General features: G+C 55.7%; 1 non-coding gene across 1 annotated transcript; it reads right to left on the bottom strand.

Moving 5' to 3' along the window:
- Positions 1–444: 444 nt before the first annotated feature.
- TRNAC-GCA (transfer RNA cysteine (anticodon GCA)) lies at positions 445–516 on the bottom strand. Its single transcript has one exon. It is a non-coding gene; the product is annotated as a tRNA-Cys (tRNA).
- Positions 517–12257: the final 11741 nt, after the last annotated feature.

Here is a 12257-nt window from a genome sequence, read left to right as displayed (position 1 = left end):
GAGCCCCGCGTCGGGCTCTGGGCTGATGGCTCAGAGCCTGGAGCTGTTTCCGATTCTGTGTCTCCCTCTCTCTCTGCCTCTCCCCCGTTCATGCTCTGTCTCTCTCTGTCCCAAAAATAAATAAACGTTGAAAAAAAAATTAAAAAAAAAAAAAAAAAGATTGGGTCAGGTGTATCTGCACATCAGTGAGGCTGGAGAACGAGGTCACAAGGAAGGTGTGCCAGGAAACATTCTGGAAGTCTAGATTCCTGCTAATGCAGTGAGGGTGCTCCCGGACACTGCCTGTGGGGGACAGCCTGTGGCACAGCATGACCAGCCGTGCCCTCACGGAACCTTCACCGCCACCCTAGAGATGAGGACAGAACAGGACCCAGACACCAGGCGGCAGGCATGAGAATTGCTGGCCTCTTCTTTGAGACTTCACGGCCAAAAGTGACCTCGGCAAGGGGGCACCCGGATTTGAACCGGGGACCTCTTGATCTGCAGTCAAATGCTCTGCCCCTGAGCTATACCCCCAGGCCTGCCTCAGAGCCTTAACTGCACCTCTTGGACTGTGCAGTTGACTTGTCCCTGGACTGTGACAGCCAAGTTCCTGGAGGCGGGCAGCCTGCCCGATGACAGCCCGGCTCTCCCTCTCATCTGACTCCTGCGTTCACATCTCCACACCTACTAACCAGCTCCCGCGTGCCAGGCTGGTCCTCCCTTCGCCTCCCCACTTCCTCTTCCTCCCTGAGCTGGGGCGCTGAGGCGAGGGGGTCTCTGTCCGGGTAGAAGAGCAGGTCCGGGACAAGAAGCTGGTCCCGACACCACTCCCCGAGACGCAGAGGACCCCTTTCTCCCTTTCCACCATACGCTCACCCGCTCAGCCCCCGAAATACCGTGCGGGAATCTGGGGAACCAGCTCCAGCTTCCCGCTCAAGGAGGGGTGTCCTCCGGGATCGCTTGTGAGCCCCCAGGGCATGGAAAGCCACGGGTCCCAAGACCGGAGCAAAGCCAGGTCGCTCCGTGTGGGCAGCGACAACGGGGAAGCGGCCAGGGGAGGGGAGGGACGGTCCTCTGATCTGAAAGGCTGGGCACTGGTGGGGGGACCCAGCCAAAGAAGGCTCTTCCCACCCTGCCCCCACCCACCTGAGTCCCTAGCAACCCCTCCCGGTGCCTTTCCCCCAGAGAAGGAGTCTTCCATAGTCTATGCCGCTCGCAGGACTTTGGGGAAGTAGCCCTTTAGGGCAGAAATACTGAGGCAGGCCCCAGAGCCCCCGGGCTGCTGTGCAAAGTGACCGAGCACCCGAAGTGAGTCCACACGTTTGGTGCTCTCCCCCTGAGGCCGCCGGGACACGCCAAAATTGACCGCAGACCCCTTCCATCGGGGCCACCGGCCCGTTGACCCAAGGGGGTGATATTTTTAGTTCCAACTGACTGTAGGGGAAGGAGGTGGCAACCTGAGGCGGACCAAGGGGGACCTGGTCCCTGGCTAGGCGTCCTGGGGCCTGCCCCCCGCCTCTACGGAACCTCCGTGAACCCAGGCCAGCCCAGCCGGATGGGCACCTTCCCCGGCCAGAAGGCCGGCAGTGAGGCTGCTGGCTGGCTCCCGCTCCGCGTGGGTCTCCCGCCCCTCGGACTCCCTTCCCACCCCCGTGACATCGGGTGCCACGCCAGCGCCCTCTGGGAAGAAGGCTTGTTCAGGCAGTTGCTCCAGAAGTGGCTCCAAGGGCTGAAAGAGCCAACGGTGTGCGCCCTGGGGCTGGCAGGACAGGGAGGAGGAAGGAGTTGGCGTGGGTGCAGGGGAGAGAGGCCTCTGGTTAGGCCTGGCCCCTCGGGAGGTGGCCAGAAAGACAGACGTTATGAGGACAGTCGTGGCAGAGGCGCTGGGGAGAGGGAAGGGGCGGTTCTTTGACACTGTTTGAGTTAACTGTGCTTACTGAGAACGAAACCCCACGTAAACATGGCCAAAATGTCCAATTACTCAGGAGAGCAGGGCAGGTGGGTTCTAAGCAGGGCAGGGCCGTGCCGTTTTCAACCCGGTGACGCGAATTCTAACAGAACGGGGTCACGACAGCCGCGGGGAGAGATGACAGGACGGGGAGGCTCCCCGACCGGTTTGTGACACAAAATGTTCAAAAGGTGGTGCTCCTGCTGCATCGTGTTGAGGAAGAAACGGGCACTTTTTACACCGTCATGCCATAAAACAGAAATATTCGGGTTCTTGCGTGGAAAATTTCATAAAGCGTTTCCTGATATGTGGTATTTCCAACCATTAAAGAAAACTGGCTTCTCTCTGAGATTGAGAGACGGGGGTGTGGCTTTGAATTAGGCAAACCTTTTTCTTTCTTTCTCTTTCTTTCTTTCTTTCTCTTTCTTTCTTCTTTCTTTCTTTCTCTTTCTTTCTTCTTTCTTTCTTTCTTTCTTTCTCTTTATTTTAAAGATTTTATTTTTAAGGAATCTCTCCACCCAATACGGGGCTCGAACTCACAGCCCCGAGATCAAGAGTCACACCCTCCACCGACTGAGCAAGTCAGGCGCCCCAAGTTAGGCAAAATTTTCTTAGACATGACACCAAAAGCTCACTTGATATACTGCAATTCATCAAAATTAAGCACTTTCGGTCTTTGAAAGACACTGTTAAGAGAGTGAAACGACAAGTCACAGACCGGGAGGAAGTGTCTGGAAGCCGCGTATCTGACACAGAACTTGCGCCATTAAATACAGAGAACTTTCAAAACGGAGTCAGAAGTAAACAACCCAAATGAAGAAAAACGGACAGAAGACCTGAACAGACACCTCACCAAAGAAGACGTATGATGGCAGCAAGCACAGAAAAGCATCTTCCACATCATTGGTAATGAGGGAAATAAAAAGTAAAACCACAATGAGATCAGGACGCGTGGGCGGCTCGGTCGGTGAAGCGGCCAACTCTCGATTTCGGCGCCGGTTATGATCTCACGGTTGGGAGACGGAGCCTCAAGTGAGGCTCTGCGCGGGGCGTGGGATTCGCTCTCTCCCTCCCCCTGCGCCCCCACCCCCACCCCCACGCCAGCTTGTGCTAAGAAACGACACCGACGACAACACAAGCCACGACGAGATACGACCGCGTCACATTAGAACGCACATCAGGAAGACTGAAGACTGGCCATACCGAGTGTGGGTAGAGCCTGGGCCAGCCGCCAACAGCAGTGGCTCAGTCGGTTGAGCGTCCGACTCTTGACTGGGCTTGGGTCACGATCCCAGGGTGGCGCGATCGAGCCCTGCCTCAGGCTCTGTGGCGAGCGTGGGGTCTGGGTGGGATCCTGCCTGCGCGGCCTCCAGGATGCTTCCTCACCGGCCCGGATGGCCCGGGCCTCGGCCTCTCTGCTCTCTGGTTGTGCATCCGTGGTGATGAGCCTCCCCCATCCCTGGTCCCTCAGTGCCTTGACCTCGGCTCCCCCGTGGCCGGAGGACACACAGCTGGGACCCACACGCGGAAGCTGGAACTCTGGAGGTCCCGTCCTCACTCACCTTCATCTCTAACCCTCCCCTGCACGGCGTCCGCCCTCCTCCCTGCGCCCTTCTCCTTCCCTCTCCCCCCGCTGTTCAGCTCTTCCCGCCTCCCTCCGGCCTCCTACCCAACACAGAGGCCATGCTTCGCCACCGGTAGTCTTCCCTGGTCTGCTGGGGTCCCAGGGAGGGTGGGACCGTGGGGACCAAGGCCGCTGTGAGCTCCAGGTTCTGGGGGAGACTGTACCAGCCGTGTTTTGATTCTCCGTACAGGCCGATCTCATTTTCTTGCGCTCTGCTTTCTTGTGCTTCACAGATCCTGTCTTTCACAAATGGAAGGTTCAGGACCTCGGCGGAGGACGTCACTGCGGACGCGGTGGAAACGGCAAGAGAACTGGGATCACAAGTGGAGCCTGAAGAGGGGACGGGGTCGCCGCCATCTCAGGATGAAACCTGGACGGACGAGGAGGGGCAAAGAAAGCGGCTTCCTGAGGTGGCATCTCCTCCCGGTGGAGATGTGGCACGTGGCCACCTAAAGACCCTGTTTCCGGGCCTCCCCTGAAAGCAGATGCGGTGTGTGGCTGGTCATCGGTGCGATGTGACAGGCTCTGCGTCCACAGCTACGTGACACGGGACAATGGACTGCCCTGCGCCTTGGTCTCTTTATCTATAATGTGAGTAAACAAAAGGTTGGAATGAGGCTTCACCTGGTCGGGACCGATAAAATACATTGTAAGTACTAAATATGTGCTTATTAAATAAGAAGTAAATAGGGGCGCCTGGCTGGCTCAGTCGGTTGAGCATCCGACTTCGGCTCAGGTCATGATCTCACGGTTCATGGGTCCGAGCCCCGCGTCTGGCTCTGTGCTGACGGCTCGGAGCCTGGAGCCCGCTTCGGATTCTGTCTTCCTCTCTCTCTGCCCCTCCCTGCTCACACTCTGTCTCTCTCTCTCTCTCAAAAATAAATAAACATTAAAAAAATTGGGGGGGGAATGCAAGCTAGTGCAGCTACTCTGGAAAACAGTATGGAGGTTCCTCAAAAAAACTAAAAATAGAACTACCCTGGGGCGCCTGGCTGGCTCAGTCGGTTGAGCATCCGACTTTGGCTCAGGTCATGACCTCACGGTTCGTGAGTTCAAGCCCTGCATTGGGCCCTGTGCTGACAGCTCAGAGCCTGGAGCCTGCTTCTGATTCTGTGTCTCCCTCTCTCTCTGTCCCTCTCCCCCTCATGCTCTGTCTCTTTCTCTCAAAAAATAAATAAACGTTAAAAAAAAATAAAAAATAAAAAGAACTACCCTACAACCAGCACTACCAGGCATTTATCCAAGGGATACAGGTGTGCTGTTTCGAAGGGACACATGCACCCCCGTGTTTCTAGCAGCACTATCGACAAGAGCCAAAGGATGGAAAGAGCCCAAATGTCCACTGATGGATGGATGGATAAAGAAGATGTGGTGCACGCACAATGGAGTATTACTCGGCAATCAAAAAGAATGAAATCTTGCCATTTGCAACTACGTGGATGGCACTGGAGGGTCTTACGCTAAGTGAAATTAGTCAGAGAAAGACAAAAATCGTACGACTTCAGTCACATGCGGACCTTAAGAGACAAAACAGACGAACATAAGGGAAGGGAAACAAAAATAATAGAAAACCAGGGAGGGGGACAAAACAGAAGAGACTCATAAATATGGAGAACAAACAGGGTTACTGGAGGGGTTGTGGGAGGGGGGATGGGCTAAACGGGGAAGGGGCTTTAAGGAATCTAGTCCTGAAATCATTGTTTCACTGTATGCTAACTTGGATGTAAATTTTTTTCAAAAGTAAAACTAAAAGAAAAATTTTTTTTCAAGCAATAAATCAACGTTGACCTTGGGGCGCCTGGGTGGCGCAGTCGGTTAAGCGTCCGACTTCAACCAGGTCACGATCTTGCGGTCCGTGAGTTCGAGCCCCGCGTCAGGCTCTGGGCTGATGGCTCAGAGCCTGGAGCCTGTTTCCGATTCTGTATCTCCCTCTCTCTCTGCCCCTCCCCCGTTCATGCTCTGTCTCTCTCTGTCCCAAAAAATAAATAAAAACGTTGAAAAAAAAATTAAAATAAAAAAAAAAATCAACGTTGACCTTAAAGGGCAAGAACACCGCCTGCCTTCTTGCTTCCTTCTTACTGGCTGCAGACACGGGAGTGAGCCGTCTTGAACCACGGCAACAAGCCACATCTGAGGAAGGATAGGGCAACGAACTGGAAGCAGCCTGGGCCTGTGACACCAAGAGCCTGTCCGGGGACAGCACCAGTCACCACTACCTTGTCTAAGTTGCTGTTTCATTACTTCGTTTTGTTTATTCAGCCCGTCACACAGCCTGCATGCCACAGTGGTGGGGAGCAAATGTCCTCGGAGGGCTAAGTGACCTCACCAAGGGCACCAGTCTCTAAGATCTCTAAGACCCAAGGTGGGCACAGCGAGTCATTCCTGCCCCTCCTTCCTGCCTCAGGCATCAGGGTAGGCTCACTTTTTGTTACATAAATGAGCAAATGGAGAACATTCCAGGCCACCAGTGTCTCATGGCTATCCACACCATGCAAGGCTGAGCCAGATCCTGCCCCTAGGACTAGGAGGGCTCAGTGTGTCCCCTTCTGCGGTGCCACAGTCATGCTGGGGAGACGGCCAGCAGGGCCACCAGGCTGGCTACACGACGGACCGGGCCCCGGACACCAAGTTCCCACCGTGCGGCCGGCCCAGGCTCCCAGAGAGTGACGCGGATCAAAACGCACCCCACCTTTTCCTGAAGGTTCTTAGGACATTTTGTTAAGTGAAAAGCTGCAGGTCGGTACCCACGGCACTGCCTCCCTGTCGTTTCAACTCTGTGTCTTTCCCCCGTTCCCACGTGTGTGAAACTGCGTGACAGAGGAGCCCGAAATGCCACACGGCAGAGTGACGGTGTGGGGGCCCTCGGGAGGGGTGCGGTGGGGAGGGCGGCCACCACAGAGAGCCCGTCAGCTTCACCTGCACCCTTTGCATTTCTCCGTGAGAATGTTCTCTTGTGAGAAAACATCTGCAGAGTCAAAATGCAAACGCGTGCAAAGGGTAGAGGCTGGTAGTCTCTGTTCAAGGTGGCCGACCCTGGTTCTCAAACGTGGACCTGCCCGGGGTTCCCTGAGGAACCTGTGGGAACCCCGACCCCACCCAGACGTACTGAACGAGAACCACATCTGCACTTTTCCTAGGACTCCAGAGGAAGAACCTGCCTGTGGAAGCGTCCAGTAAATAAAGAGGTCTCCGGCGCCCCCGTGTTCACAGCAGAGGGTACAAAAACAGCCCCAGAGGGCAAAGCCTGTCCTGGGGGTCAGGGAGGAAACAGAGCTCTCTCCTGTGGAGTCTGGAAAAGCTTACAGAGAAGGTGGAATGCAAGAAAGTAACTGTCCAAACGGCAGGGAGTTCTCAGGCCTCAGGACAGACCCGAGTGCCCCCCGAGGACCTCATTCCCCCACCTCCCCAGTGCTCACTTGAGCCCAACTAAGGAGCAAACCCCAGCGCCCTGGCAGAGCTGGGGCTGGGGCCTCTGGCACAGGGGTACCTCCCTGCGAGCTGCCGCCGCCTGGAACCGTGGCTGCCGCGGCCTAGGAACAGCCCAGTCCTCCCGCAACGGCACAGGGGCCCAGCCTGGCGGCCGCGGGAGCCCCACACCACCTCCCCAGGCTCCTGGGGTGGGAGCGCTCACAGAGGCCAACGGAAAGCACGGCCTACCCGCTCTCCCACTCTTCGTCCCGCTGCAGAGGGCCCAGGTACTAGGCTCCCCTTTCTCATCTTACAGGAGACTCGGCATCCTGCTCAGTCTCCGCCTTCTTCCAGCTCTGAGGTCAATGTGACTTCATTCGCCTCCTCAAAGGACCTGCTTCCAAAGTCAGCCTTTCTCCCCAGTAAAATATCTGAGTCTAGAAAGCAGGGAATAGGTGTCTTGGCATGCATGACCTTGGGGTTCGGAGAGAAGGGGCCTCCAGGGTACTGTGCCCTGCTTCAACCAGAGCGGTCCCGCCTTGCCCTGGGTTATATGTTCCCAGCTGTCATTCAAATCAAGGGTTCCTCACCCCACCCCTCCCAAAAAAGGCTTTGAAAACTGCATATTGATCAGATGAACTGTGGTCATCTGAGAGAGAAAGAAAACCGAGCTACTATTGGCTCATCATTCATTTAACTGCCCAAAGGGCCGTGCAGGGTCCCGGGGAGGGTGGCCATGACACCCGGATGTGGCCCCACCAGTCGGCAGCTCACTGCACCCTCCTCTGTCTCTGTTTCTCCACACGGGGTGGGGGGGGAGAGGGGACTCCCGATACCAGAATGCCCGTACAGGTGAGGGTGGGGGCTGGGCCTGCACTCGTCTTGAGGGGACAGGCTGTGGGGGCTCTCACGCCGCTCTGCCTCCCCCTCCCCTGGGGTCCAGAGGCTTGGTGGTGGCACAGTCTAGGAGGGAGGAAAGGGGGCCTAGGCTGCATGAAGGCGGTGATGGGGCTCGCCTCCGCAGGCCCTGCAGGGAAAGGGTGCCCGCCGGAGGTTCGGAGTAGGGTCCACCCCCGTCAAGATGTGTGGAGGACAGCACTGAGCTTGGGGCGCAGCAGAGCGCCGGTGCTCCCCAGGCAGGCAGTGCGCGTGACCAGGCCGGGAAGAAGGCTCTGATCCTGCTGCCCCACAGGGGACAAAGTGGAATCCAAGAAAGGCAGGGAGAACCCAAAGTCACCTGGTCCAGCCACCCAACTTGCCAGATGGGGAGACAGAGGCCCGGGACGGGGAGCGAGTCCCACGTGGAGGTCAGCTCTCGGTGCGTGTACCCTGCGGCACAGGTCTACTGAGGCCCTCCCTTCCACGCGCTCCCCTCAGCCGGAGGCCTCGCAGCACCCCGGGTCCACCTTCTGGAAGAGGAAAACCTGTGGCCAGGCAAAGGGAAGGGAGGCTCTGGGCCCCAGCCTCCCAAGGAGGAGAGAGGACAGAAAGCTAACTGCTGAGCCGCTCAAAGCAGTGGGAGGATTCAGGTGTGCAAGCTGAGACGGAAGGGGAGTGTGGAAGAGACAAAACCGGCCCAGCCGTGCCCCACACCGACGCGCGAGCACCCGCGCACTGGCTCTCCGCCCACAGCCCGAAGAACTTCGTGTTCCAGGACTGGACCTCATTTTCTGGACTTGGGGCACCCCTGGAGAGCAGGCCCACAATAAACCCTTCGTGCAGCAGCTTCCTGAGAACTCACAGTGTGCAGCGAGTCCTAGACGTGCAAGTACAAACCAGGGGCGGCCTCCGCCCACCAGAAACGAACAGGCTGGCAAGTAAATGTGTGGGTACGAGCTGCCCCTGAGGCCACGGGAAGGGCAGTGTGGCCAAGAGCAGTTGCCAACTCACATTTAGTCTCCGTGAGACCTTGGGCAAGTCTTTGAACCTCCCTGCATCGCACTGCATTCTATTAAACCGAAAAAAATGGGAATTAAGAATACCTGCTTCCTGCTTGAAGACAGCTGATCAGGTGATCTCAAAGTGCTCTGGGTTCTCAAATCCAAGGGGCCCATTGGATTCAATAAAGGAATAAAGCCAAGGACTTTGGGCTTGGAAGCGCCCAGGCGCCAGCCTCTTCCCCAGGGAGACCAGTGTCTCCTGGCTCCTTTTCGTGTGCTCGCAGGGCCCCTTCTGTTGTGTTCCAGGCTGCCTCACTCCTGCCCTGAGAGACACGCGGCCACATCTTCAGTAGTCAGGGACACCTGAAGTACAGGCCGCCCACGCCAACATGGGTTAGTGCCATTTTGGAGAATGGTTCAAACCAGCTCCAGCTCCTCTCCCTACCCCCAGGCCACAGGGCATCGCTGGCCAAACCACTGGGCAAATACCGTCTCATCTCCATCGCATCTGCTTCAGGTAAGAGCAGGGCCCAGCGGCTGAAAGGATCCGGGACCCGGGCTCCTGGGTGCTCGTCCCCTCTCCTAGGGTCACATGGATCTTCTGTGATTCCCCTACCTGAGCCAGCCCTCACCCTCAGAGACCCTTCTGGAGCAGCAAGCACAACCGTACCCCTCCCAACAAACCCTGCGCCGTCTGCCACGGCAGAGACGTCTCAGCTGTGTCACTTATCTTCTGAGGTTTTTTCGACCCCTTTCAAGTCAATTCGTGGCTGGCATTAAGAGCCAGGAGGTCAAGCATTGGCAGACATGGGGTTCCCCCCACTACGAGTCTGAGGACCCTGCTGAAGGCAAGCAAGCCCTCTCCACCGGCACCAAGTTCCTCGTCGCCCAGGGGGGCAGCCTCGGCACCCAGAAGTTCCTGTTTCTCAGCAGGTTCTCCGTGTTCTCCAGCCGCCTCTGCAGCAGCCCATACTCCTGCGGCAGGGTCCCCAGCACGGCCCACTTGCCCTCCAGCTGGTTCTCGAACTCCACGGCCGTCCTCTCACAGTCCGCCAGCTTCTTCCCCGCCGTCTCTGTCTGCCTCTCCAAGCTCTGAAGCTGGCAGCCGTGGGACTCCATCCTCTCCACAATCTGAACGGCAGTCAAGATGGCCAGAAGGAAGATCTCTGCAGACTGGATCCGGGCCTCTGGTTGGAGGCCAGTCCCCATACGCCATTATGGCAACTAGACACAAGGAGGTGGGTCAGCCACCACAAGAGAGGTACCAGAGCCATTCCCAGCTACAGGAATGCCAGGGTCCTTTGGAACGGGGTTAACTTGTTCTGGGCACCAGAAGACCTCACCGGTCAGACCCCCAAACAGACCCGAGCTGGCCGACTTTCAGAGACAGCAGACACCGGGCACTACAGAGCCCTCATGGGAAGAATCTTGAACCAAGACCCAGGGGCAATGGAAAATGAAATAACAAAGCACTACCATCATAAATGGACAGAGTGTAATGGATTCGAATCACGGCTCTGCCACATTAACAGTGACATTAGCTTAGGTAATGACTTAACCAAACCTTTTTTCTTCATCTGGGAACACAGCCCAGCAGAAGCCAGGAAGTGAGTGAGACAGTCAGATCCAGAAAACTTCCCAGGGGACCAATGCACACTCAGAATGCTATTTCAGCCATCGAGTGTTCTAGAGCACACCACCCCATACTCAGGACTCAGAGGAAAGGCTCTGTTGTTCTGGCTTTGGTATCTTTAAGGCCCTCCCACTCTGACATTCAGTGGCTTGTGACCTACTGACCTGTCTGGGACATTAGGTCCCTGTGACCCAGGTGCCTTGTTGACCAGCCCCAGAGCACCCTCCGCACTAGGAGACCAGGTCCTGGCTGCCAGGAAATAAAGCTAGAAAATGTTGAAAGCCAGCCCTTAAGAGTAGTTAGAACAAAGACATATTTCAAAAACATATCCTGCATGGGCATGGAATATTGATCATGTATTACTAGAAGTAATAAAATAAGAAATTCAGGAATGGCTCAGTAGAGATGGCCAAGGTATAACAGAAACATTCTTGGGGCTCCTGGTGGCTCAGTCGGTTAAGCATCCAACATCGGTTCGGGTCATGATCTCACGGTTCGTGGGTTGGAGCCCCACGTCCAGCTGTGTGCTGACCGCTCAGAGCCTGGAGCCCGCTTCAGTTTCTGTGTCTCCCTCTCTCTCTGCCCCTTTCCGACTCATGCTCTGTCTCCCTCTCTCTCTCTCTTTCAAAAATGAATAAACATCTAAAAAATTAAAAAAAAAATTTTTTTTAATGGAACTCTACAAACTCGACTCAGTACCTCTCCTGCCATTTGACTCCTGCAAGTTTTGGGGTAGTTGTGAGGATTCAGTGCACTAAAGGTGTAGAAAATCACTCAGCGCGCGTTACTTGCCTTGGCCCATGTTCTATTACTGAAATAGACATAAAAGGCTGTGGGCCAACAATCAGAATGTGTTAGGAACCAAAGACTGATTAGTCCAATTCTATGTGACTGGGGTTCCCCCACGACCTCCTCCAAAAAGCACTTAGCAAAATGTCCAACACATACTAGGTACTGGTCATCAGACATCAGTACTTCCTTCTCTCTTTCACAGCATAATTGTTCTGTCTCTGAGTCTGGCCTCTGATCAGTACAAGGTGTAGCCTGGTGGAGGAAGATCCGGCCTTCGCACACTAAGGATGCACATTTTATATTCCTGTAATGCCCTGTCACAAACGTGACACCCAGGAATGTATCTAAAATCATTTCCAAGCTATTTCTACCAGGGGAGGACACCCTACCGTCAGAGACAGAGAAAAATCTCATCTTGACACCTCTTGTCACACAGGCCAGGGACGGACTAAGAGGAATCCGAGCTGAAACACACAGAACCAAAATTCCTCTATAATGCAGACCCCCTCCCAGTAGCAGTAGGAAGGACTTCTCGGAGCATTTTGGAAAAGAGGGAGGAGGCACTCAAATGCATCCTCACTGAAGTCAGAGTTCAGGCCTAGCGTTTTATGGGATCCCGAGAATCAGGTGCAAGACTGTGCCACAGGAAAAAAGCGAGGGCCTAGACTGGCCTGAAAATAACCTCCCAAGACAACAGCAACTGGTCTCAGCATGGAAAAGGGGGTGAGGATGGGGTGATGGTCTCTCTAAGGTGTCAGTGTTGGGGACAGGGTGGGTGGGCTGAAGGACAGGTCCAAAAGGAAAGCCCTGGAGGGTGTCTCCTGTGAGGACGTTCACGGTCCAACCGCCCAACACCCTGCCCCACAGAGCTGGTCCACCAAACACCAGGGCTGGCTGGAACCTCGGAAATCTTGTGGCTACGTCCGTAGACTAGTAAACTGGGGCCAAGAAAGGAGAGGATACTTCATCCTCGACCTCAGACAGCTCCCC

The sequence above is a fragment of the Prionailurus viverrinus genome, chromosome A2 (genome assembly GCF_022837055.1).
Source record: "Prionailurus viverrinus isolate Anna chromosome A2, UM_Priviv_1.0, whole genome shotgun sequence".
Classification (NCBI taxonomy): Eukaryota; Metazoa; Chordata; class Mammalia; order Carnivora; family Felidae; genus Prionailurus; species Prionailurus viverrinus.
Note: the sequence above shows the minus strand (reverse complement) of the source record. Positions and strands in the feature narration are given on the sequence as shown.